Below are 27960 nucleotides of genomic sequence, written 5' to 3'. Positions count from 1 at the left end.
ACTTAATTGTGCCACACAGTGATATGTTGTATACATCAAACCATGCAAAACCAAATACTGTGAACAATCAAATTTGAAACAGTCTTGCTGTGTGGCAACAGTGATAACCACTGGACCAGTGTACTGCGCAACATCAATCCCATGTCATTAATTTCCAATGATTTTCTCTTTATTTTCAATATAGCAAACAGGGTATGGGAATCTTGTTGGCAAGAAGAGGTGACCCTTGTACCCAAACACAAACATATCCAAAACTGATGAAGTGATCATATATTTGGAAAGTTTCATTCCCCTGAATCTTTGATGGCCAATTATTGATCTCACTTCAATTTATTTCCAATTACATCCATATACAGTCTGTTTAGTCTGAGTTAAGTAGACATATATTTTCTCCAGAGCTATTTTCTCACAGGAAGCATCCTCCCGAGAGACTACAAATGCCACACAAGCCAACATCCTGTTCCAATGGTGCAACTAAAAAGCAATAAAGCAAGAGTCAGAGAGAAAACTGATTCCATCAGTGAATGCAGAAGTAAATTCACACCAGATGAAAGAGAATTCAAAAGATGGACTGAGGAAATCAGCATGGGAAAAGTACCAACAACTATGATGGAGGCATACAGGAGGGCAAACCGTTGTTGTTGAATTGTTATCATTTCCCAAAATAGGAGACATTTTCACCGTGAGATATGTTATTAGGATGTGATTCTCAGCAGAGGCAGAATGGAGAGACAGATTGTCTGCCCCTGCACACTGGAAGGCCCTCGAGAAAAGACAGAGTCAGACACACACACACACACAAAAGTTTAAGTTGTGTAACGTTTTACCCCCGTGGCGTTCATCCTGCCGTGTCCTTATGCTCAGCTTAACTGCTACCCTGGGGTAAACTCCACCAAATGACCAACCTTTTTTTGATTGTACTTATAAATTTTAATTTTTAAATATAATGTCCAGTTGATTGTTCCTACAATTCTATTTCTTTTTTTCTCACTGTAATAGCACAAAAATAGTCTAATTCAATTTCATGATGATAGCCAGTAGAGAGAGGAATGGCTATACAGTGTCTGTGTGTGCTGGTCGGGAGACAGATGAGAATTTGTCACAATTTGTGAATGAAGAAAACTGTAATGAGCTACTTTTTTGGGGGCATCCTTGTTAGCTTGTTTACTTTCCATTAACTTTGAAAGGAAAAAGGCTTTTTGGCCTAGTGTATGTCACGTGATGAACACTAAAGTTGCAATGCCCCACGGCCTCTACACCAAAATCGATTCACAGCCCAGCACCTGGGAGCTTGGTTACAGCACCTCAGCATGAAAATCATTCTATTTGGATGATTATGCTTTGCAGTTTTCTATGCTATTTACTTATTTAGTTATTTTAATGTATACCACACTACTGCACAAGGTTTTGGGTTTCAATAACATTTTCTTCAGATTATTTCTAGGAGACAGGGTTTTTAAGGTGCAAGAAACTCCTGATGTAATCAGTTCCATAATACACAGGAATAAAAAAAGTTTGATTCCAGTTTATGTTATCTTACAGTAAATTAACCACAGATACAAGATTCACTCCAATATCAGCAAATGAATATGCAAATTAAATAGAATGTCACAACAAAACGACAACATTACCAATTTCTGCTGTGAATTAAAAGCACTGAAATAGTCGACAATGAAACAAGCACACAATTCAAACCCCCTTTGGCTCTACTGTGCTATTTTAAAAGAAAGGTCCCTTTGGGAACAAGAGGGCCGAGGAAAACGACAAAGGCACCGCAGAAACTACGAAAGATGATGAAAAGCCCAATCTGACTGGGGAAGACACCTTGCAGGCTTTTATGATGTATGAAAGAAGACCACAGGTCACCCTGTGCCACCGAGCAGCATTCCTCTGATTTGCAAAGCATATTTCTTCCGTCGAAGATCCTGGAGGACATGCAGAGGAGGCGCACCTGTGGAGGCAAAGGAGAGGAGAGCATGTGGTGTGAAAGGGATGATTAGAAAAGGTCAAAATGAGTTAAAAAAAATATGTAGAAAACAAGCATGAGCTGTGAGAGGAAAAGGGAAGGTAAAAGTGTGAGCTTCTCACTGCTTTCGGGGGTGAAGGGGAGTGTGAAATTTATCATATGGAGCCAAGGAATAGTTGTTGAGGCATACAGTGTCGCATGGGTTTTTAATTTCAAGACCGTAAACAAATATTGTTAACACCCAATGACAAAGCTACTTGCTAAATCTTAATCTTCTACATAAAGTCTAGCAGAAGCAAAATGTGGGCATGTTGTGCTTTTCATCAGGTACAAACTCTTTTGTTTGTACTATACTGTAGCTCTGAAAGAACCTGCACAGAGGTGCAGCAGCTGGGTTGTGTCACAGTGTAATTTCATGTTTCATGTCTTGGTATGAAATTGATTTTTAGAGGTCTTCATTTCTGTGGTTATTTACAAATCGCTTAACACATCTCACTTCCTTTTCACAGTCTTCCTTCATTCAAGCTGTTACTTTCTTTCACTTTGTGATTCCAAAGCAACTGATCATAACCTGTGTGCGAAATATGTACTCACTTCACATGTTCGCCTCCTTGGCAACAGCACCAGCATCTCTCAACTGGCTCAGCAACAGTATCAGTGGTCACACCTACTGTACATCATCTCACTTACATGTCCCTGTGTTGGCCTCTCTTCATTGTGCAGTGCTGTTTGTTCAGGTAGACACAACAGTTGAAGTCCACAGGACTGTAAATCAGAGAATTTAAAACAGAAACATGCTAGTATGTGTGTCATACATTCGTGATACTTAGGTTTAAAATCTATAGTCACTATCTATACAAGGCATTTGAAACTCTCTCTATGTCTTGAAAACAAAACAAAAGCAGGTGATGCTCAAAATGGCACGACAACCTGCATAAATATAAACCATCACTGCTTCACTTCACACCCCTGAACTGTAACGATGCTACAGTGGGAATCATACAATTAGTTGCAGATTATATTATCATGGAAATAAGCATTTGACACTGCATAAGAAAGTTAATGTTTTGCCAAGGAGTCCTAGTTAAAAAAAACATTTCAGTTTAGTCCAGTTGAGTCCTGTCGCTCTGTCCTTAACATTTCACTCACAGAGCCAACCTGCGAGCTGTGTTTTCCTCCCTGTTATTTTATGATTCATAATTCTGCTCACACTGAAACTCATTACGACCACAGCTCACAGACCATTCCCATTCTGGAGCAATCAAGAGACATCTCTTGTTTGAGTTGTATTCAGAAACTATATGTTATTGGTGTAAGATGCTCTTAATAGGTAGCTGATGTGCAGCCACACACTTCACTCTTCCGTGTTGAATTATAACACTCTCAGAAAAGAAGAATGTCCACAAAGAAAATAATAAAATGCATGTAGGAACTCAAGTAGAGAATAGAACACCACAGTGGTCCTTCATATGACTGTGACCAAAGTGCATGTGTGTGACTACACTTTGTACAGGTTTTACTGTGGCATTGGGTTATATGAAATAGACTGCATTCCTGATTCAAGTAAACTGAGGAATTCATTGATGCACTCTAGGGTCTCTGCTGCTTTGCCGAGGTGACCCTGCATTATTTGCAGCCATGGATTTTATCCACAGACCACAGCTAGTCTGTACCACAACCATATAGTGATAGATGATCTACCATCTCTGCTGATTGTGTTCTTATGTCATCTCCTGTTTTATGTTCTGGAGTCCAATATTACTCGATTACTCCAATTGTTTTGCAGAGGGGTCATCCTACTACACTGAAACTGAATGTAGTGCATGCCGTTTCCTTCATACATTACACTAATTGGCCATGTGTTCACGTACCACCTGGAGTGACTGCTTGAACAAAAAGGAAGCCAGTGGGTTCATTATCTAGATAAAGTGTTTCTCAACTGCATCCTAATGAATCTGTGTAAGCAATTTTATCTCTCTGAGGTTTGTTTATATGTTATAATGTCAGATGTTGCTTTGTATCATCATTAAGGCACAGACAAATTTTAAGCCATGCTGTAATGAAAAATTACTTTCTCATGTTATGATTCGCTTTTGCAAGTTATATTATTACATCCTGAAAACTGGATATCTTTAGTGATTTTTCTATGCTGTACCAGTGGATATATCAGAAAATCTCAGCTAATATGTATGTGATTACACAGATATTTGCTTGAATGGCTTCTTCAGTATGACCATATACTTTATTTTTTATCTAATTTTAGCCTAGCCTTAAGCCTACACAGCTTGATAGGTGTGTGAAACAGAACTAAGGTTAGGTTTTGTAACCCCGCTTCTACAGTTACAGGAAGCAACATCTATATGACAGAGTCACAAGTCATTGACTTGGTGGATGCTGAGTGAGGTTCTTGTTCCTCCTGTAGGACTCACTAAGCAACATGCATAGTTCATCGATGGTTAAGTTATAGAGTCTGTTGGCATTGACCATTATTGTTTTGCTTTCACATTATTTGCATCAGTACAATTTAAACTAATACACTTTTCAAGAAAAAAGCATTTTTGTTAAGGCAATTCGAGGATTCAGTGAGCCGTAATTATGAATGGTGGCAAATGCAGCAACTGCATGTAAATGTATTATAATTTGGCCTTTATGGATTTAATTCAGAATGCTTTCACCTTTATGCAGGGCTTTTATAGTGTGAATTTTCTTCTATAGAAACCATAAGTCCAAGTGGGTCACTGGTACTCTTTCACAGTTTTGATCTGACAGCTGATCCCAGTGGCTCCATGAACCATATCAGTATATCTCACCGCCTATAAACACACACACACACACACACACACACACACACACACACACACACACACACACGCAAACTAAAGACTAAGAAACAATCATAAATCAGACTGACAGCCTATAAGGCTTTTTACACCATGCCCTAGCCTGAAGTCAGCCCACAGACATATAGAATCTCTGACATACATGATTATGTGCACCATATAGTGATGCTACAACAGACTCAATATGTACACCCACATACATATAACACGCTTCACTAGATTTAAAAGCCTGCAAACACATACACTCACACTGGTTAGTATTCTTTTGGGGACATTTTCATTTGCATTACTTAAATGGATGAAGTGTGAGTTATAATCTTGCTGGCACTAACCATTCCTGCTAAGAGCATCTACAGCAAAACCTAAGTGGTGGCAACAGTTTGGTCCCCAGTTACAGTAAGACATCTGCAGTGTCTGAGAAATCTCAAAGCAACATCTTCACCACCAACACGTATGACTCACTATCACAAAGTGGTACTACAATATGGGATTGGCTGGGGCTAACTGGTTAGCAAGCAGTAGAAGAAAAGTGATAGAAAAAGAAGCAAAATAAGTCTTAACATTAACGTTGCCTTAGTGCCACTACAGACAGCTCTTGATGAAGTCTGATGCTGAACTCAGTGTTTCTTCTAGACTGGTAAGTAAACCGTTGTTAATGCTAATGTTGCCTGTGTCACAATAACAAAAACATACCTATAGAATCTTTAATTTTAATCTCTCTTATCATCTTATTCATCCTAATTCCCATTAATACACACATTAATGCCCTGAATTATAGTGAACTAGTCCATGTCTTCCTCCACATGCACATCTCTCATCCCATTCAGACAAGAGGAGATCAGAATAAAAAAACAACAACACATACTTGCTTTTACTCATCCTGCAAGTTTAAGTTTATTTCTAGCTCCAGCATGTATTTCTCTCTAAGCTCTCTTTATTTTCTTGACTGGCCTGTGAGTGTGTACGTGTGAGGGGTGTGTGCACCAATGTGTGCACTGGTGTACCTGTCTATGTGTAGGGGAGGAAATACACCTCATTCATCATCCCTGTTGCCTGTTCAGCTAATGAATCTAACCCTGGCTACACCTTAGGGATGAGAGACAGGGTCAAAGGTTGCACCTCCAAGATACACACAAGTCTGAAGCCACACATACAGCAGTCCACAGTCTCACAGCAGATTACTACTAACTGGCTAAAACATCTTACAGCAGATTTAAACAGAAGTCATTTGCTGTAGTGTGCTATATTTTCAACACTTTTTTTGAAGATTCACCAAATAGACACTTCTTAAGTGACCTGACATTGAAATTTAGAGACAGCATGTTTTAATTTGAACAGGAAGTTCAAATTAAAACCACTGGTGTGGTTCTGCGATAAGACTGAGCCCTCGCTGTATTTCTCACTGTTCGTTCTGGCCTGTCCTCTCCTCTTTCCTGATCCAATTTATCCCCCAGTCCCCCTCTTGCTCATCTCACAAGCACAAAATTGCTAGGCTGAGACCTATGTACCAAAATCACTTGAAGTCACACTGATCCACCCCCTACTGTTGTTCTGTTTCAGTTTCTCAGTGTGGCAAAGTCAGCTGAATAAACATTCATGCACTCCATGTGGGTAGAATTTTTGGGGAATTATGCTCAACTCAGTCAAAATTAAAGTGAAATACCTTGAATCAAGTGCAGGTGGATCTATTTCCTCTCTGAGAACACATGATCCAACATGATCTATGTCTCCTCTTCAGCCACTTCAATTTTGCAGTGCAACTCACACACAGATCCCTCATTTATTGCCTCTCCTATTGGACTCAGAAGGACCATGCAAGCCATGATGAGGGATACCTATCTAATCTGACATTGAAGAAGGCTATTTTGGTGGACGACCTTGCCACAGAGCTACCTAGGCTACTTATACCAGGGCTCGTTTGCCTTAATGTACAGGCACTGGTTGTTACAGTGCATTGTCCATCCATCCAGCTTATCCTGTGCTGGGGCAGAGGAGGCTGGATCCTATCTCAGCTGACATTGAGCAAAAGGCAGGGTACACCTTGAACAGGTTGCATGTCTATGACAGGGCTGATATATTGAGAGGCACACATGCACAGTGAGGTCTTGGTGGCATGGTGATGCACATCAACATTGTACATAGTCCATCTTCATCAGAACATACACAGGGTTTTATTCCATGCAAACACTCTTCTTCAACTTGCACTTTATGAAGAAGCTTTTTATATAGTAATTATTCCCTGACTGTTTCCATATTCCCTGAGAATGCAATGACCAAAAAGGCTTGAGAGACATGTGCTTTCCCAGGTGTTTGTAATTGGGCATTAACATGTTCAGAGACAATTAAGCTGCCTTGAAACAGGTGCTGCAGCTGGCACAGTGGCGTGGAATTCACCTCCATTCAGCCAGCCAAGGCACCACACTGTTGCCCAACAAATGGGAGTCATTTTGAGAATTAGACGTTGAGCGTTTCCTGTTTCCAGGATGTCCTTGCAGGTCTTGCCAGCACATAATTGTTTTATGCGAGAACAAAGTAACATCACCAGAGACCATGAAACACACTTAGCCATAGGTGCAGCCTAATGGGAGATGTTATTGAATAATAATGAAATAATTTTTATCTATTATTGGTTATCTTGGTCTTTTAAGAAGAACTGATTAAACAAATCCCACCATGACTAACTCAGCTAAGGCAAGCAGCTGTGTAATTGAAGATGTGATTGTCATTTCTTCCAACTGGATAGTAAATATTAAGCCATATATACTTAGAAAATGCTTTCTGGTATCAATGTACAATGTGAAAGCAGGTGGATTACATAGGTTAGTTTAATGGAAATGTGGAAATCCATCCAACCATACCATCCCCATCCTTCCCTTGACCTACTTCTAGCTTCTGAGAACCATCTTCTAACAAGGACATCACCAGCATAATGAGAGAGGTTAGACACCAGGTGGTCGAAGGTGACACATGACAAATTGATCACATGTACTTTTGCTTAAAATAGGGTTGAATGGAATAGTAATATGCATGTGGGATTTATTCCACCGGGACTTGCCGGACCTCTCGTGTTTCTCCCATCTGTTACTCTACTACACAGGCCAGTAATATGCTGCAGTGCTCGCCAAATAGCCATTCAGCTTCCTGCATATTAATCAGGCCTGGGTGACCGGGCAAACAGCGCGGGAATGGTGTGGAAGTATCTTGGATGGTTGCTGGAAATGAGTTCCTCTGACTTGTTCTTGGACAGAGAAAGAGCAGATGAAGTGGAGAATGTCACTGATGGGGTTTGAATATGGAGAGTTATATGCAACACATTATAAGCTAGTGAGAACCCATCTACCACGGATGAATGCATTTTATAGTTATAGTGTGTAGCTAAATGCCTGCAAATATCAAGTGTTTCCCAAAAGAAACAGCATCACCATCAATGTATAGCACAGATAGCTGATAGCTTCTTATACACAGAGGTACCATTCACTTTTTTCTGTTCTTTTTTGTGTATCATTAAGTTATTATAAAGAAACTCCTACTTCTTTAGTCTCTGCCTGCTGTTATATAACAACAAGCTTCCAGGTCTATTGACTACATAAACTCAGGAGCAAATTGAATGTTCACATCAGGCTTCAAGAAATCCCTTTTGATGAAAATGTTATGTTTTGGTTGAAGAATTTCCTGTCAGTATTATAAAAGAAATCTATTTAGACACATACAGGTAATTGTTTTTGCATCACCTTGAGGTCATTTGAAAGATAGGTCAGTTGTGTGTATGTATACTTTTGGGGGAAGGGCTAAAAAGTAATACATCTAACTGTAATCCCTAACTGGAGCAATGACATCCCATGCCCTATAATATATGGGGCATTGGGGGCCCACAGTTGACAAAGTGCTGGCGGGGAGGGCACAAATTACAAAAATCTATTGAAGATGGCATCCACAAAATGTTTTTGGCTAAATAAAGATCGTTTAGAGTAATTTCCTCAGCCAGATGATGTAGAGGAAACCTGTGAAGAAAAACATTTTGATTTGCCATTTGAAAAGGGTACTTTTGCACCCAAGGCAGAAAGGGCAGGAGCATGTGCCCACCTTGTCTCTTCCCTGTACACGCCGAAGGAATGAGTTTTCTTCCCATATCTACTTGAGAAGAGTGGCACTATCATTTTTATGCATACATAACTGCCACTCTGATGCACTCAATGCACTTGGGCTGAAATTTTAGGTGACGAGTTAGTTAGACAAGGATATGAGAGAAAGAGAAAAAGAGAAGAGCAGGAAGGAGGTAAGGTGAGACCAGAAAGTGACGAAAGGGCATGATGAACCTCTCTGTAAAAGACGAGCGGTCAATTCTTCAAATAAAGACTGGCAGGGAATGAGGAAAAAGTCATGTTTCCTAATGAGAAGACCTTTAACTATATGCAAATGGTTGATGCTTGGACAAAAAGGCAGTGGAAAATCTTTCTGGCCTCTTACAAATATTGTCTTCCCATTAGCTGATGTGCAATGTTACTATAGATTCACTGCCTTTGGGATGTGTTCAAAACCCTTATCGAATTAAACCAGGGCTCAAATTTGCAATAACTCACACTTGGCTGCCAAATGCAGTTTCCCTAGACATGCCTCTCATCTTGGCACATTTGCAGTCCCCCATTCTCCTCTGCAGATTTGCTAAAGCTCAGTCAGACTGGGTGAGTAATATCTGTGAATAGCTATCTGCAGGTCATTGTAATGATTTTCAGTGACTGACAAAATGGCCATCTGAGCTCCAGGCCAACCAGTCAAAGACTCTAAGACTATTGTTCTTTTGATGCAATTCTGGGTTTTATTGCACTGTATCCATGGTAATCTGACATTAAGTAAATCTTTGCATCATTATCTATATCCTAATATAATAAATCCCCAATCCCCAATTCTGGAAAAGCTTCACAGAATTGACTGAATAGAACATTTTATGAACATGCTGTGTTAGAGGTAAAAAACTAGAAAAAATTAAGATTTGCCAGTTTGTGCTATAATTGTACACTAAACAGCCATCATATATGTATGTATGATATACTGTGTGTACCTCGCTGTACTTCATTCCAAAGAGAAGGAGTCAGGAGTCAAGAGAGGGAGAAAGTCAGTGAGACAGATTGGGGAACTGGGAGAGAAGGACTACAGAAAGACAGAGATGGAGTCAGCCTAAGAACATCTAAGCAGGGCTTTAATTTCCCAGGGGGGCCCTGCTGCGATCTTGTGGTCCCCAATACACCAGTCTGGACTGAAGAGAACTCAATCTGACCAATGAAACCAAATGGAAACCCTACGGTAACAGACAGGCCAGCTAAAGCTTGACCAGTAGCCATGGTCTCTGACAGGTCAGACTGTATGCAGGGAGGGAGGGGAGCCATGTTGGATGCTGTCACTGGACCCTGTTGTTTAGAACTGAATGGAACTCTATCCATGTGTGGATGTATGTTTTCCCAGATATATAATTTGATTATGTGAACATATAACACTCCCACATTAGGCCTTATGTTGTTTTTGATGAAACATTTTATTAAGAGTCAGAAGCTGGATGATAAATACATGGACTGACTTGAGTAAGCTTTCAAGCTGTAATTTAGCTTGTGGAAGGCTGTAAGAAAAGGAGTCAGATCAGTATATAAGCTTGTCTTAATTAACGTAGTGCTCTGTACTGTGTGCAAGGGGTACAAAACACATATAGGGTCTGACCCAATTCATAAAATCTAAAAGGCAGTCCACAAGGAGACAGTCTCAAAGTGCAGACCAACAATTAGTTTTATACAGTGCCTCAATAAACCTGATGGATTGCCTAAGAGAGAAACACAGAACATATAAATTACCCCCAAAATAGGACTACTGCTTAGTGTGATCTATCTTCATTTTTTATGCCTGGCCTGTAGGATTAATGAAAGGGTTCTGAACAGATGCTATTGTTGTCTCAGTTTAAAAAAAAAACAAAAATAAAACAAAACAAAAAAAAAAAAAAACAACAACACACACATCTGCATTAACCACTGAGTTACAGGAATAATAAAATTTAGAAAAGCAGCAATCACCATATGTGTATCAAAGCACCAGTGTCTTTTCCTCAGAAGAGTGCAGTTTCATTTTTATATCTTTGGACAGTGTCATAAAGCTAAGTGAATTCAGTCTATGTCAAGTATGTGAGTGATTGGAAACTTGGCAAATGTATAGAGCTTTCAACAAAATGATGATTCTGAAAATGCTTAGGTTCTCTGGGAGGTTACGTAACTACTTTTTCGCACTAATACTTGATCAGCCATGCCTAAGTCTTTCACCTTTAACTCATGAAAAAAGTTCAAGCCAAGAACAATTTAAGTGGAGGTAATCATTTTAGTCTTGTCTCAACAGACATCTCAGTAATATCAAAAACTACCGGACTTGTACACCTTTAATCCAGTTTACTTATAACCATGGGCAACCCTGTCTCCTAAAAATAGCATTTCTATATAACAGCAAAGTGCAACAGTAAATACATTATATAAGAAATGTAAATGCAACCAGATTATATTTTCTATGAACATAATGAGGATATGTTTTTATATTAGTCACAAATATGACTGAATGATGGTTGTGCTGGGTCCACAATACTGAATGATAGATATGAGATAGGATCATATGATCTTGAAATATTTGCATCCACCAGACAATTGCTTAGCTTAACATGGGAGTGATTATTCATGCTTAATTTTAGATTAGCGCTTGCCAGCTAGAATTGTTAAAGTTGTTGAGGCAGTGGTGTCACTATGAAAAGCAATAAGAGAGAGAGGTATACTCAGACATCTTGAGGGGAATATCATTAGCAGACCCATAGGGACACCCACGAGTCACAACATGTTTGTGATCCAAGACATCCTGAGCCTCATCATTACTAAACACATTCAGTCATGTTCGATCTGTACTCAGGGACTATGACATACGGCTTAAGGAGTCCACAGAGACGATGCTTAGTGAACAGCTAATGTGAGAACAACATTTTAATCTTGCGCCAAAACAACTGTTGATGATTGATATTAATAACCTGTTGTATAATCATAAGCATAATCAGTCGGTGTGTGAATGATCTTATTGGTTTATTTTGACCACCAGACTCTGGGCAACTTGTGCTGATCTTGGCCTCTTTCCAAACCACAGGGGAATGACGAACATAAAGCCTCTGAATTAACATTAGAGGCAGCATGAATTAAAATGAAAATCAGTTTGTGGTGCCAATCCATAGAAATGGTTTTCCCGAGGAGAATTTTAAAAAGACTGTTGACATGCAAATGGCTGTGGATTAGAAGTACATTCTTGGTGTTTAGGATGTTTTAATGTTTTCTGTAAATACCTGACAGTATAACCATGTTATTGATATATTTTGAATGATTTTACAGAGAAAAAATAAATGGACTCACACCAAAAGTACTTGCAATAGTAAATATTAAAATTAGAGAATGATCAAAGTCTAGATTTATGTCAAGAGACAAAAAGGAAGACAGAAATGTTAAATGTTTCCATGTATGTCAAACCCTGAAATGAGACTCACTGAAAATAGACACCTGAAGGTCTGACCCTGCCAAATGAGAATTTCAAAAAGGTTTCAACAATGTGACCTGTTTCTTAATGCCTGTATCACATTTCAAAAGCCTTTTCATCATTACTTTCCATCAAATTTTCTTGTATACTATACCAACATTTAACGAGGTTAAGTTCCTCTCAACCCTGACTATGACTCTCTCACCACAGTTTTGTTGTTTTCTAAATTTAACCACACACCAAAAACAGAGAAGAGAATCCCACCACATGGGATTATGAGGGTCAGCTGAAAATGACCTACTCTTAAATTAACATTTTTGTTATATGGAGATATTTATATTTGGAAGGAAGAGCAATGACGAACAAATCCTTGAAGACTATATTTAAACTCCCCCAGTATTTAATCAGATGACTACACATTACTGTACATTGGCAGATACACGTATTCTTACTTTCTTACTTACACCTCACAATACTTTGTAATATCTTAGTTAATGCCCAAAATGAATGAAACAATTTGTGAAATATATATTATTTTATATATACATATATTTAATATCAAGAATCCATGAAGTTGTGTAATAGTACTTATACTGTTCAATTTAATGAAATATATTTCAAATACAGTAAAAGGCCAACCACTTTCAACATGTATAAACCTGGAACACCATCTTACAGTGAGAAATAGGTCACTGGAACCCACTGACAAGACATGCAGCAGTTATGCTTTCCTCTTGGGTCAGGCTCTGGAGGAGAATAACTAATATTTCAGCTGATATGTACAGGCTGATGATAAAAGTGGTTAGTCCAGGTCACAAGAGAGGAGACCATGTATAGTAGTCACTGATGTCTGCACTGCAAGTGAGCTCAAGTATTTATTTATTTTTATTTTTTATTTTTTGTATTTATTACAAACATAAATATACTGAAATATACTGAGAGTTCTCCAGTATATATAGAGAACACAGAGCAGGTTGTGACTGCACTACTAAATAATTAATAAGCTGCCATATAGAGGACACCTCATTGGTAAGATCTGTGATTATTTACAGGTTATTTTGGTAAGTGGCTACTTATCATCTTCACAAAGTAAAACATAATTACATGTGTGTCGTCGAGTGTTGACCTCCTGTGATGAGAGCTTGATAATATTCATGAGAACTGCATTCACTATATATTAAGTTAACATTATGGCCAAGTAGGTTAAGCCTGGTAAGCATTGACACACAATTCCACATGAAAAATACATGCCTTGAAATACATTTGCATTAACCGTATTGGGAAGCCTATAAAAAGTCATTTATTAATCATGTAAGTTATTTCTATCAGCCTCCCTACCCCTTGTCCGCAGGAAGGATTTTCTGCGTGTGTGTGTGCGGCCGTGTGTGTGTGTTATTTTCAAATACCGCACTGGGATAAGAAAGACTATTACGGCTAGTATATATTAATGTTTCACAACCACGGTCCATACCATTAGACCTGGTGTAATAGGAAACACAGAGGGTGGTGAAAGGTGGTAACAATTTGTGCATGTGTGTGGGTAGAGAGAGCAGATAAGGAAGAAAACACGAGGGACTGCGTGGAAGGTGGAGATGGGGGAAGTTAAAAGCCTGAGGCGTCATATGAAGCGCACAGATGCTAGTTGACATCAGAAATAAACTTCTGATCTGCATCGTCTTCCTCATAGAACTGCTAGACTCACTTTACTTACTGATTTGCTCATCTGTTCACATGAGGGAACAACTAAGAAACTGACTGACCTGAATAAAGTGTTAAACTTGAGAACTAGACATTAGCAGAGTCTTTGAATGGAGTATTTCTTGTGCTACAGAGTGGGAAGTTAACTTTAACAGTGTGTTGTACTATACTATGGATTGCTCACAGTATAGTCTGAATATTGCTATAGGCTAGTTAGTTTTGCCCTATCTGTCTAGTTTCACCTTAGTTTAGTTTACCTTACAGTTTTATCTGGTGGCTCATGTTTTGCTGCAAAAGTAACTCTGCTAAAGAATGTGATGAATTTATTATTGTTGGTTATTTTGTTTTAAACCTTTTACCGCACAAAATAAAAACCTGTGGCCCACTTCATTGCAACTTCCAACTCCACTATGTCAAATCTCCGAGGTTTAATTTCAGGCTTCTACAAACTGTGCCTCTGTTTGTAGTTTGCCCACTAATGGGTGCCTAACTTCTTTGTATTTAGCTACAGAATATTTTAGCAAAACTAAATGTGGGTTTAAATCTGAACAAGTATGAACATACTTCAATGAAAAAAATAATAACAAGGAAACTTAATGTCAAATTAACATTTAGTGTGTAAAAAGATGAACAACAACGAGCTTGATATGGTAATTATGCAAAGTCCTCCATGACACTGATCTGTAGACTACAGTGAGTGACAGAGAGTAAACCTCACAGCCTTGCTCCGTCTTCTTTGTGGAGTTTTACAGCTTTGACTTGTGAGTCACACAAATGAGACAATTAACATAAACAGAGATAATGATGAATCTGGAAGCATTTTTTATGTTTAGCGTTGTGCAAATGGCACATTACTTTGACAGTAGTAAGCAAAAGAAACATCTGAATTAAGGGTATATTACTCAGCAAAGCATGTCTCGTGGACAAGATACACAAAAACATTTTGTAACATTTTGCACCTTGCCCATCTCACTACGCTACTACTACTAGTTTCCTTTAGCCCATTGAGACCTGAAACTGCAGGGGTCATCACCATAGTGTCAATAAAACTATTTAAGCTCTTTTGATAAGCAGTAGAAGGAAATGTAATTCGGCTGAATCTTGATTGCTGGATAATCTCCTTTCACAGCTCATGCGCTGCAGGAATTGAATCAAGAACAGCAAGAGAAACGCCTGCAGAACTCAGCCTCCCCCCCATCTTCCTCCCCCAGACTCCTCATCCATCAGGTTTAATCACTTCCACTTAAACAAGGCTCTGCTTTATCCCTGTGCCTGGTTGCTCCATAAAGCTCCATAAAAGAAATTACATTGATGGTGGGATACTCAGTGACTCCTATTTTCTCTTTCTTGTTTTGTTTATCTGTAGGGCTTAATTACACATTTGATCTATTATCTCTAGGCTGGGGTTGGGTGGTTAGAACAGAAAATCCATACAGTGTTTCAAGGTGGATTTGTGGTCTGCACAGTCACAAAACTGAGAGGAAAATACCCAATCTGATTCTATATTATAGACATTCCTTTTTAAAAGAGGAGGACATATGTTAGTTTCTTTGGATGCACAAAAAAGCTTTCTCATTGACAAACAAAACTCTCAATAAAATAATGACTGAATAAAATGTTAAAACAGTTATAAAAGCTCATACAGAGTAAGGCACTGTAAGTGGCTCATAATAAGAAGTAAGATGCCCATGTGACATGTTTACTGGCAATAACACAACTTGCAGCAAACTACCAGCATGACAATAAAGCATTATCCAGTGAATTAAACTATCTGCCTAGATAGTTAACATGAGGCTGAAGTTTTCTGTCTTCCAGTATAAGCCAGATGAACATGATTGGTAACTGTTTTCTATCTGAAACTGACAGTTCAAACACTTTAAAGACAGGATTATGTAAAGGTATGCTCATGGATCATAAAAGGTCATACAGTTCCCACAGTTGAGAAGCCTTCCCCCAAACACTGAAGACTGTGAAGTTCTCCTTTTGCAGTGTTATTTCTTTTGTAACTGACTGTTGGTTTGGCTGACTAATATAATCTTAATAAATATAGTAAAGGTAAGGATATAGACAGAGAAAACCAAAAGACTTAAAGACAAATACAATACAATTTACCATATCTTATGTAAATGTTACATATTCAGAGAGAAATCACTTTATGACTTTATCATTAAAAGCGATCAGTGACTGAACCAACCTGTATATGAGGAGGTAATTATAATGAATAGCTGAAAGCTCTATGGATACAATTTGTATGGTAATAACTAGAGTAAATTATGTGAATGTTTCTATTGGAAGAAAACCCTGAGTTTTACATTAGCATAATATGATGGATACATGGAGCCTTGGTGACAAAGATTCATTTGGCTGCAAACCACCGAGGCATCAGCGTTCAGGCAAAGTCGAAGGTTTGTAGCTGTAACAAAAATGGTGGAAGCAGCAATTTGTGGCTCAGCTACACCACACAATATTGTGTGTGATTAATTCAAGTAACAAAACCTTATGATGAAGGCTATAAACCAGTCCAAGGGATAGTTATAGGTGGAGGTTTCAACAGGGAAGATGGATGTTATAAAGAATAAGCACTGCAGGACTGCCCTCAAGAAGTCCTGGCATGATGTCAATATGGCTCAGGTTTCAGTAAAAATGCTATGTTTGTCATCCACTGGGCCCACTCCATCTATTTCTTCAACCTGCCATTCTACTTTACCTCATGTCACATCTGTCATCCCTGACATGTTCCCATTAATCTACCTGGCTCCTGTTTCTCTTTTTATCCTTTCTTACTCTCTGGATCTCTGTCTCTCTCTGCTTATATTACTTGAGAATATAAGATTTTATTTCCTTTTCACCCTTAAAAAATAGGGTATTTAAATTGTCCAGGGCAAAAACAACAACAGAAACACTGTTTGTGATGACTAACCTCATTCTTGGGAGTTTGAAAAAAAAAAAATGTTTCCAAAGGATCCAAGATCAGCTGTAAGCATTACCCAGGACTAAAACACAGGGCAGCCAGAAGAAAGACGACCCCCACCTCAACATGACACCTTGGTGGAACAAGCAAGCACCTCCAGTAATAGACTTTTATATCTGCTATGTTCTAAAAAGTGCTCCAGGAAGTCTTTTAATCACATGCAGTCACTGGCACCAATATATCTCTGGGACTGAACACACATAATTAATTCATGATGGTATTGTTGTGAGGCTTTTAAAGGAGTGAATTTGTATTCAATTTTGTGAGGCAGTTTTATTGTCCAGAGAGGCTTGAGGCTGGGAGTGAGGATAAAACAGCAATTTACACCAGGAGGACGTTCTTGTTGGCTCTGACCTGAGTGGCCAAACTAGAGTATGGAAATTACAGTGCAACGCTCTGCAGAGATAAGTGGGCCAGTCTTCAGAGGGCATTAAACAGCTCCACCTGCACTCGCAGATCAAGAATCACAAAATGTAACCTTTGAGTTCTCTCCTTCAAGAGGCCTTCCCTGTTATTTTGCTGTGCGGAGACGTGGGAAACCTATCTATTCTCACCTCCATCCACCTGTCTCTCTTTTCACTTGGCTGTCGTCTTTCTTTTTCACTTCCCCTTATACACGTGCATATTACTCTTTTCATAGATTAATAACAAGATCAAAAGTTAATATCTGACATTTGAAATCAAAGGGAAGTAAATCAAAGGACAGCATTAAGCTTGACTGAAAAACACATCATCAGGGCTCACAGCATTAGACTGGCTCTGTGTGACTATTACAGCCAATGCCACACTACAATAGGTTTTTATAGAGAGTCAAGTGAAATAACCTCTTTGAGGACATCATCATACATCATACACCTCTGTGTTGCTTGTGTTGTTTGATTACTGAACCTAGAAATAAAGTGGCACGCTGACTATTTCCCTCTCTGTGGTGCGCTAATGTTTGTTTGTCACTGAGTCCGCAAAACAAAAATCTGAGGTGACTGCGTTTTCACAGTCTTTGCCTCGATATCTACAATCATCTCTACACAGCCAATAAGTGCTTCTTCAACTTCTGAGGCAATATGGCACAACTTCAAGAGAGAGTGAACTTTTGACTCACACACCAGGGTGTGCTGCATAAAGCAAGAGCGGGTGGGATCTCAGCGTGAATGAGCAATGCTGGGCGTCTGTGCATGCATGTGATTGAGGGAGCGATGGTCAAACAGTCAGCTCCATGCAGGGTTTTAAATGCAGCACGCAAAATAAACATGCCAGTAAATAAAAAGGCAACAAATTTCCATTAATTTTTCTTTTGTTCTTTCATCTGTCACTAATTTCCTCTTCCTTTCATACACTACTCAACCCTGTTTCTCTTCCTTTAATCTGCACCCATCTCAGTCTACCTATTCGCTCGGTTTCTTTATTCCCTCAATCCCTTACATTCTCCTCCCTTCAATTGTGTCCCTTTGTTCCCCTTCCAGCGCACCTCTCTCCTTTCTCCCCTCTCTTTTCCTTCTCTCTGCAGTGGTCAGCTGCCGAGTGACTCACGTTTCCCGGTTGACCATGGCCAGCCCTCGACTACATCTGAATGTTAAATCTGTCTCTCAGTCTCAAATACATGGACACACACTCTCACATAAACACATATAGGAGATGAAACAGAGAGGAAGCGAGACAGATGACTGATAGACAAACAGGGCATTAGTCATTCGCATATGTCCTTGTGGGCTTTCATGCCCTTTTTAGGAGTTGTGTCTCGTTCTGATTAACATTCCAAACCCACTCTTTATTTATTTATTTAGCCTCTGTGGAAAATAGGTAATTTGATTTGAGAGATTGTCCTTACTGGATTCTTGGCCAGCTCATCTTTGTCATGTGTCAGACTTTCTCTGGCCAGTTCCCCATCTATAATTTACACCTTAGAGCTCTTGTCTAGACATTATTGATACACTCATAATTACTAAATTCCATATTCTTTATATGTGTACTACTACTGCATCCATATTACCTGTTGTAAAGACATCACTGAGTCTCATACCATGGATACTGATACAGACAGGGAGTCTACTGCTGCTTCATAATGATTGCCAATCTTTGTGTGTATTGTTTTCCATTAAACCATTATTCTGCACAATCAATACCTGTATACCTGGCACTTGAGCCAAACACAAAATCCCATGACAGGGTTGATGTATTGGCTCACATGATTGACCAGAGCTACAAATCAACAAAGGCCTGGGTAGCTCCACTGTATCTTGGGATGCAAAGGTCTACTGCACAATCGAAGCCACGGTAAGTGGGCTAACATTACCTATGAGAGAAAACCACAGCATGTGGCAATTTATGCCCATTGCAAATGTTCAGTGGAAAGTAGCATGCTCTATATGTACACAAAGATAAGGCTGAGGAAGTTGGGGACGGTGGATGGGGATGTAGCAAGTCCAGCTTTCATGCAGGAGACAAAGACATGGAATGCGATTAATCCTTCTGGTTAACTGTAACCATGATCCTTCTCAACAAAATGTTCTAGTTGTCTAACCTTAACCATGGCCTAACCATAGTTTATTTAACCTCCATCTTTATTATGTGCAGATAGAGAAGACGAGAATTTTTAAATTATTGGCATTGGTCCTGTCATTGATCATAACATGGTTTTGCAAAATCATCTAATAATTAACAACAACAATTAATAATAATCAACATTATTTTCTGGCAATAAAGTTGTAATTTTTCTCTGGATGTGTTACAACTATTGCCACCAAAAGAGGTAATGAGTCAATGAGGTACTAGCTATGTAAATTCAGGGCAAATGTGTCACACAGTGGACGCATAGGTTTGGGAAGCCATATTAGCGATATGAGACTCTGGAAGCTGGCAAAGGTAGGCTATTTCCCCTGCAGAGAATGTATGTCTCTGAGATAATAAATCATCAAGCTGAGAAAAGATGCCCTGACAGCAACGTGCAGACCACTCTCGCCCGTGCATCTGGGTGCAAAACACAGTCCTTTGCTAAGTTGCTTTTTGTGTGGCCACAGCTTGTTCAGAAAGCTGAGGGTCAGATTTACTAAGTCTGTTGTCACACTCAGTTTAATATGGAGGGTTCTCCTTCTCTGGAGACTGGGCATAAAAATAGTGCAAATGGCATTTACACAAGCCAATGGGAAGTTAGCAGTGGGAAAAGAGACGTGAATTAAACATAGGTGTATATATATAGATGAAAACTGATTCTTAGAAAGAAAAATGGAGCAGTGATTATTAATGAAGATACAATCTGATGACTGTAACATCAAACAAAACAGGTTTAAACTTTAAATTTTATACTTGACATTGAGTAAACTGTAAAATCACTATATTACTACTAATTTCTATTTGATTAGAAATTTACAGTGTGTGTTTGGCTGCATTTACTCCACTTTTAACATCAGCACCATGCTCTGCTCTGAGCGACTGGACCTGCTCTTCTCGCTCTCTCTTTCTCTCCACTGTGATGAACTTATTCTTATCATAACAAGTCACATGAAGATACTCAGTTTTGCTCTATGACTCCAGTTTGCTCACACTTCAGAGCAGGAGAGTAAAGGTCAAGTGTACGTTACAAAGAGCAAAGGCTCTTCATGCTTCTTCAATTATTCATATGAGAGCCATGTTCATCACCTTGTGAAACAGGACACAGTAAGTGCCCAGGCACACATCCATGCATGCATGCAGAAAGACCTAGCACCAACCTCCAAGGTCTGCACGAGGTTCACTGAAGTTTGAGACGGAATAGCAAATGTGCTATTCCTCTTATATTCAGACTGGAAAATGAGATGAGCTGTGAGGGAAAGAACAAATAATGTATCATTTTTATATGTGATATGTGAAACACAGAGAAATATCCCATCTTTTCAAAGGACAAAACCTCAGTAGCTGTGGAACTATTGAACATTGTTTTATTTTCTCTCTGTTGAATCCTGCGTTTGAGGGAAGCTGACATTATAGATGCTCGGTGAGATTTACTTGCAGAGAGAAAACTGTCCTGTCACAGCAATTAAGCATGGTGTTTTCTGTGTCTCTGCCAAGATTTTTAAATGGTATGAACCTTTGTCACAACAACACAGGGGGGAAAAAAAAGTTTTGAAGACAGCAAACCCTGCAAATCCAGTGACCAGTTCACGGATGGTAGCATCTGAAGAAACCAATGAAACAGGTGAATGCTTTATTCACCTTTCACTGCTTTCAGCACAGTGGGGTAAACCAGCATTACACCAAGCTGTGCTAACTTGTTATTTTTGCTCAGTTTCCTTAAGCTGCAAAATCACTTGCTGTTTCCACCCAGTAAAGTAATTCATTCACCCATACCCACATATTTCTCAAGATATTACTGTTTTATTTGTAATCTTAATGAAACAGAGGGTACCTTTCTTTTTGTGATAAGTTAAATTTTACAGATTACATTTCCGTAGTGATGAATTAGTAAGCCAATAAGTCAGGACTTTCGAGATATAAAAATACAATTACCCCAACAGCAGGACTGGACTGGCCATCTGGAACAGCAGTTTTCCCTGTTGGCCACTTGACCCAGCAGTTAATCAAGCAACATCTGTAAACAAGTGTCAGTTGATCTCAATTAAGATTACTTCTCCACATTAAACTGTCCAGTTGGCTTCTTCCTGGTTTGTGACATGAGATTACATTCATGAGTTCATCTTTTTCCACCCATCAACTTTACTTTCATGCATTTCTGCCTTTCCTACTTCTAATTATGTTCGTTTAAGACTATGCTGCCTTTAGCTGTAAATACCAGTTATGATAAACACCTTCGTTTACTGGAACTGATTTAACAGAAAACAGGTAAGGCATCAGACAATGGTGATGAGGTCAACAGTAGGAAAACAGGATTTACATACAGACTAATGCACCTGTCAACATGCAGATACATTCAGTTATTTTAGAAAACAATTAAGGCTACATGTAACAATAAGTAACAGTAATAATTGTGTTGACATGACATGTTTGATTATGAAGAGAATATGGGTCTGGAGATTTTAATAGACATCAAGACTAACAAATAATTTACCTCAGGGAGAACCAACGTATGTAAGTAATGTGTGAGGTATTGTTGAGAGGACAGGCTGGTCAATAAAGTAATTCATTTGAGGGAGTGATAAAGCCTTTGAATTATTACTTTGAATTGTTATTTAACATCTTTGTGTTGCCTAAAGTAGGACACACTGACAATGGCTATAAATCATTACATTACAAATTAAAGGAAGCAAAGAGGATACAGGTGCTCAGTGTACCACAGTAGAGCATGTAAAGACATACAATACACACAGAACATTGTCCCACTATAATCCAGTGTTACATACATGAATTTGACCTGCTGAGCTAAGTGGGTAATGGAGATTAGGTGTGTTTAGCTGGACTAGATGTAGGAGTGGGGATGTGAGCTTACAAAATTGACAATGCAAGCCAACAAGTATTGTCGACCCACATTTTTTCCCCCCTGAAAGCATGAAAACAAATCACAAGACTAGGACATAACAAAACCTTCACAACAAGTCCATCAAGTCTCATTCAGACATGACTTTACTCTGCTACCAATATTGGTATCGTGAGCATCCTTGACAGCTGTGCACCACCTCAACAACAGGTACCTCCTTCACAAATCTTAACAAAGGTTCAGATCTAGTAGAATTTCTTTCCTTCTATGGCCTTCTAAAGCCATGTACAGTACATCCAATCTGATAGATTCCTCATACCTCAAAGGGAGGTTTGGACCCCAGAGGGGTTGAGTTGGGGTGATGGCAGGTGCCTGCAAGACAAGCAGCACAGAGAGTGAAGAAAAGTGCCAGTTTGTGAGCGGTGACAGAAGGGTCCAGATTCATGCAGTGATTAGAGGAGTGAGATGAAGCAGGAGATGGCAGGGGAGAGGAGAGCCTGAACCAGCCTGAGGATGAACTTGGTTCAGGCTCATCACTGGACTTGTAGCACCCCAACTGTGGATGGAGAAATTCCTAAAGCCCTTTTAGTTGGTTTGCCAAGTCAGAAAGTTGATGATGACAAAAAGCAAATCCTCCATCTCCAAAAAAATACACAGTTTCCATGACAGCAAATACTTACTGCTGTTCTTTGAGCTTTCGTCAAAGTCTGCTAGACCTTTTTTTTTCTTTCTTTCTTTGAGTTTCTGAGGTCTGAGGTGTTGGCTCATTGTCTGTCTGTCTCTCAAGCGCACAGCAGTAGCCGCCAGTCTGTGCTGACAATGGTAAAACTGATAGCAGAAGAAATTAATTGAAATTGATATCAGCAGAATGACTGTGCAGAGTCAGAGCCACTGAACAAAATAAGTTGTGATCAAGCCCAAGAATTAAAAGACATATTCATACAATATGTGCTTCCACAATCTTATCTTTCACATTATGAAGATTCTTTATGCAAGAACTGTATTATACAGAAATATATGTTGGTTTGATAGTTATTTTACTTATTTGACTTTTTTAATTGCTTTACTTGTTTTTGAAATTACCTTGATGCCCATTTGAAATGGTCCACTTGCATGCTGCAGCTTTAAGATGTGCAACACTGGGTAAATCAGTGCTGTAAAACCTATTTGCAAGTGAAATGTTGCACAAAAACTGATTAGTAAGTCATACACAGAGAAAAAATACACACTCACACACTGCAAAAGCTGAGACAAATACTAATTTTCAGTGACAATGCAATAAAATATTCCGCTAGACTTAAGGCTGGTATGAACTAAGAGGAAAAAATAGTGAGCTGATGTGACTTGAAAGACCATATGTTCGCATTATGACAATATGATAATGAGGAGCAGAGAGGAACCTTGGCTTACCAGGCACACTAGGACTCAGAGAAAGGGTACAGCTTAGACATGGCAGAGAAAGTGGCAGCAGAGTGTGTTTATGAATAAAACATAGTATCACAACAAGAGAGTAAAACTTGACTCCTTTAAACCTGAGCTTACAGAGACAGAGTACTTCCCTCTGCCCTGAGTTTGCCAGGACCTGGAGAGTTGAACATCTTTGTTTTGTTCTTGGGTTGTACCCCTATGGCAATAAAGAAAAAGCTTCTGGGTAGATGCCTGTCAAACAGTATAGCCCCTTTCCTTATTTTGGAAACTGAAGACTTATTTACTTTCTGTCAACTCTTCATGTTGTCATAACTGCGACTCTTTATGTAGCTCTCCATCTGTCATCTTCTGCAGCTCATCCAAAATGCTACAGAAATGCCTCTCACTAGCCTCAGTCTAGAATTCATTTTGATCAGTTTATTATTCAGTGTACCATAATGGCCTTTAATTTTGAAAGAGCAAGAAATAGGCTACCTATTGTTTTACTATTTCATTGCCATTGAGTGACACAGTCTTCTTGTGGTAATAAAATGCCTGGCTTGATCCATTTGTTGATGAGATAAAGCACTTCACACCAGAGGGAGTATGAGTCACTCAACTGCTTGGGGAGAGAAGAGGAAAAAGGAAAGAAGTTGGAGAAGAGGGAAAAATAGTATAAGAAAGTAAGTCAAGGATATGTTTGGAAGGAGAGAAGAGAGGAGATGAGAGGAAAGGCTGAGTTCCTGTTTTGGCTTCAAACACCAGCAGGAAGCCATAAAATGCAATTTAGCCTATAAATGTGATGGCACTGACACATGTTTCAAAGTTTGTGTCTGAAAAAGTTGGAACAAGAATAAAGTTATTTTTCTTCATCTTCACAGACTTGAGTGGGTGTATAAGAGAGTTAGTGAGCTATTCTTTACAGACAGACCTATGAACTTGTTTGGGTACCTTGAAAATTTGAGTTTGTTCTGCTGTTGGCATAACAACGTTAATGAGAGAATTTGTGGACTTTTTGAATAATGCGTTCAAGTGTGTGAAAAGCAGTAAGATGCTTGTGTCATTCCAGCTGTATAAAATCAAATTAGCCAACTTCCTTAAACTTTGGATAAGCAGGATCAATTTGGAAATCAATGTGGAGCAGTAAAAACAGATAATTGAGAAGAGTTTGAACATCTGCAGGCAAGCCAGAAAAAACAAAAACAGTGACAAGGCAGGTGTTTGTGAGTAAAATGTTTGTAGCATTTCCAAAGCTTATACAGAAACTCTCCAAACGCTACATGCAGGGGACAGATGGAGATTTTCATGCGAGACATCCCTGAACAAATGGCTTAAAAATTGCTTACAGCCAAACTATTAACAGTGACAGGTAGTGTCCTGTCAGAGGGAGAGAGCCCTTTGTTCATGGCTTCAAAACAGAGATACTGTTGTTAACATGAATCAGTAACATCAAAAACTAGGATCAAGGAGATTCCTAACAATAAGGTCGGAATCACCCTCAGATCCTTCAGACTTAATATAATTTTTACATCATTGTAATGTTGCAATCTAACCATAACAGGGTTCTGTTTCTTGTATGTCTTTCTTTTTTGCTCTTCAAGGAAGCATAAGAGTCAAGTAGATGCTATAAAAGTGATCAAACCCCCCGGCCCCTCAGTGTTGGACAGAGGTACCTATTGGAAGTAGCTGTCAAAAAGGCCTCTGAGAATTTGCCGGCAGAGACAGAGGTAAAGACGCAGCTCAAGGACATGTTCCTTAAAATGGATGCTCAGCCACAGTGAACTGAAAGAAAATAGGCAATGAGATTAAAGTGTGGAAGGAAGGGCTGTTACAAATATCATGACTCTTTAGCATAATTGAAAATAACAGTTGAGAGGGGTCTTGGGTGTCTGAGGGATTGCTGAAGGAAAGCATCTCACCCTCAGGAAACACTGTGAGACAAGTTAAGGGATTTCAAAGGGTTTCTCTACCCCCACAGCCACATAGCCTAAATTAAATTTTTGTTATTTACTTTGCTGAAGCCAAAAAACAAATGTTCATATCTAATCTGAACAGGTATCAGGGATGAATTATATATAGTGTTAAACAGTCTAAACCTGAAATATGTCAACATATAGTCCCAAAACAAACTATTAAAGCCAAATGGCAGTCCTGCAGATAGTAATGAAGGACAGCTGAAATAATGTCCAACATAACATCAGAAGTATATGAGAAAAAAAGGGACAAATAGAAGTGACTGTACACTGTTTAGCTGTAAGCCTGCTGCTAATGCTCTGGATGCGCTTCACTAACTGACCAAAGCAGCAACAGCTTGTAACTTCAGTTCTCACTGACATAACTTGATTAATTACATCTGTCATTTGAGGATCATCATTATTAATTTGAGGGTAGGAAATATTTAATTTGTATAATGCACACAAGTCATCAGGTATTTATCTGCTGGGCTACGTGTAGAGCGATGTCTTTCAGCTCTGGGGTTTCAGAGAGGATGCTGCCTGCTGCTTCTGTTAAATTGGGACTGAGCAAAGGAGCTGAGTGAGTGCTGGTGTAGTTACATAAGCACATTACAGCGGTGTGCATGCATGCACGCACACACTCAACACACACTCACACACATAGAGACAACACTATGTTGCACTTTGCTGCCTGCAGTCTATCATTAACCTTGACTGTATTTCCACTGTGACCCCACTCCTGTCTCTCTCCCTCTCCCTCTTTCAGGCTGGATCAGGAGAGGTTAAATATCAATACACAGTGCTGATATGGGACATGCCAGTGCGTCAGAAGTGCTTGAATTTAAAGGAGAGGGACATTGTTTTGGTTTTGTTTTTGGTTTGCTTTTCAGTACAGATCTTATTAACACGTTGTTCCCCATAATTTGTGCATACATTTAACCTGCCTGATAGCTTTAGTTCTCAACTATGTACTACTCTGCTGCAGCTTCACATTGTATTCAAACAGGGTTCAATGGGAAACCAATAGGGCCTTCAAACATCACCATAAATCTCCTTTTTGGAGAGACCGCTGACAGGATTGTCAGGCATGTCCGTTTATCTTCTACCAACTCAAATAATCTCAGGTTTCAGCTTTTGCTAAATTTATGTCTCTGGTCTACATCCCCGCCAGAGGTTGTGCAGAATAAAACCAATAAAACTTGATGGAAAGCATGCCTTGCAACACTTTTTATAAAACAAATACAGCCTCTTGTTTTTAGATGTATGATACATATTGTTTAAATATCAAGTGGTGCTTAAATGAGGGTCAGCTGTTTTTTAGGGTTGTTACTTTTTTGATCCATCCATCAAATACTTCTTCAGCAACTGTATTTAAACATCTGCTGACCACACCACTGTGGCTCAGTGACAAACACGACTGTGTACATAGCTGCTGTAAAAGGCTACACCTCACTGAATCTGAATGCTACTGGGGCTGTATTTGGCAGCAACGAACGGAGATATGTGGAAGAGATGACAACCTCAGTTTGAGAGCCTGTGTAAATCACAGTCTGGCTCTCCCTTTTGGCTGCCATTTTGTTTGTGTAAATGTATCAAATGTGTGTACTCCCAGCTGTCAATTGCTCTTCAATTATTTTGCATTGCTACTACAGAGAATGTGCCCTTGGACAAATAAGATTTCAAAATAAGAGCAGTAGATGAAGTTGTGCGTGAGTGTAATTCGTGCATCACCCATAGGTGAAACCAATGCATGTGAAAACTTTACATGAATACTGTATGGACAACTTTCATTCCTTTAATATTTGAATACAGACAGTATACAGACTGTTCTGTTGTCAGTGTGTGTGAGAGACAAAATGAAACAGATGTTAGTTAAAGGGGCTATATTTTTTTTTCGTTTTTGCTATTGTGACATAGTCAATGTTACCATTAACCGCTGTTTACTTACCAGTCTATAAGAAATGTAGTGAGTTCACCATCAGACTTCATTTCTTAACTCGCTTATTTTACTTATTGTAATCGCTTCTTGTATAAAAGTTAGGAAAGGATATCTGCTTTTGGGGGAAGACATAGAATAGTTCACTGTAATTCTGGGCATATATGTGTTTGTTTATGGGAATTGGGACAAATTTTGAACAACAAATGATAAGGGAGGCCTACACACTGTGAATTAAAGTTCCTAT

The 27960-nt window shown here is 39.1% G+C and overlaps 1 long non-coding RNA gene across 1 annotated transcript in view; it reads right to left on the bottom strand.

The window, feature by feature from the left end:
- Nucleotides 1-221: 221 nt before the first annotated feature.
- Nucleotides 222-27960, bottom strand: part of LOC108893691 (uncharacterized) — a 51673-nt gene continuing 23934 nt past the window's right edge. The window contains exons 2-3 of the long non-coding RNA XR_001962710.2: nt 2657-2731; nt 222-1951 (exon numbers count right to left, since the gene is read on the bottom strand). This is a non-coding gene — a long non-coding RNA (uncharacterized LOC108893691). The remainder of the gene's footprint in view (nt 1952-2656; nt 2732-27960) is intronic.

The sequence above is a fragment of the Lates calcarifer genome, linkage group LG20, assembly GCF_001640805.2.
Source record: "Lates calcarifer isolate ASB-BC8 linkage group LG20, TLL_Latcal_v3, whole genome shotgun sequence".
In the NCBI taxonomy this organism is placed as follows: domain Eukaryota; kingdom Metazoa; phylum Chordata; class Actinopteri; family Centropomidae; genus Lates; species Lates calcarifer.
Note: the sequence above shows the minus strand (reverse complement) of the source record. Positions and strands in the feature narration are given on the sequence as shown.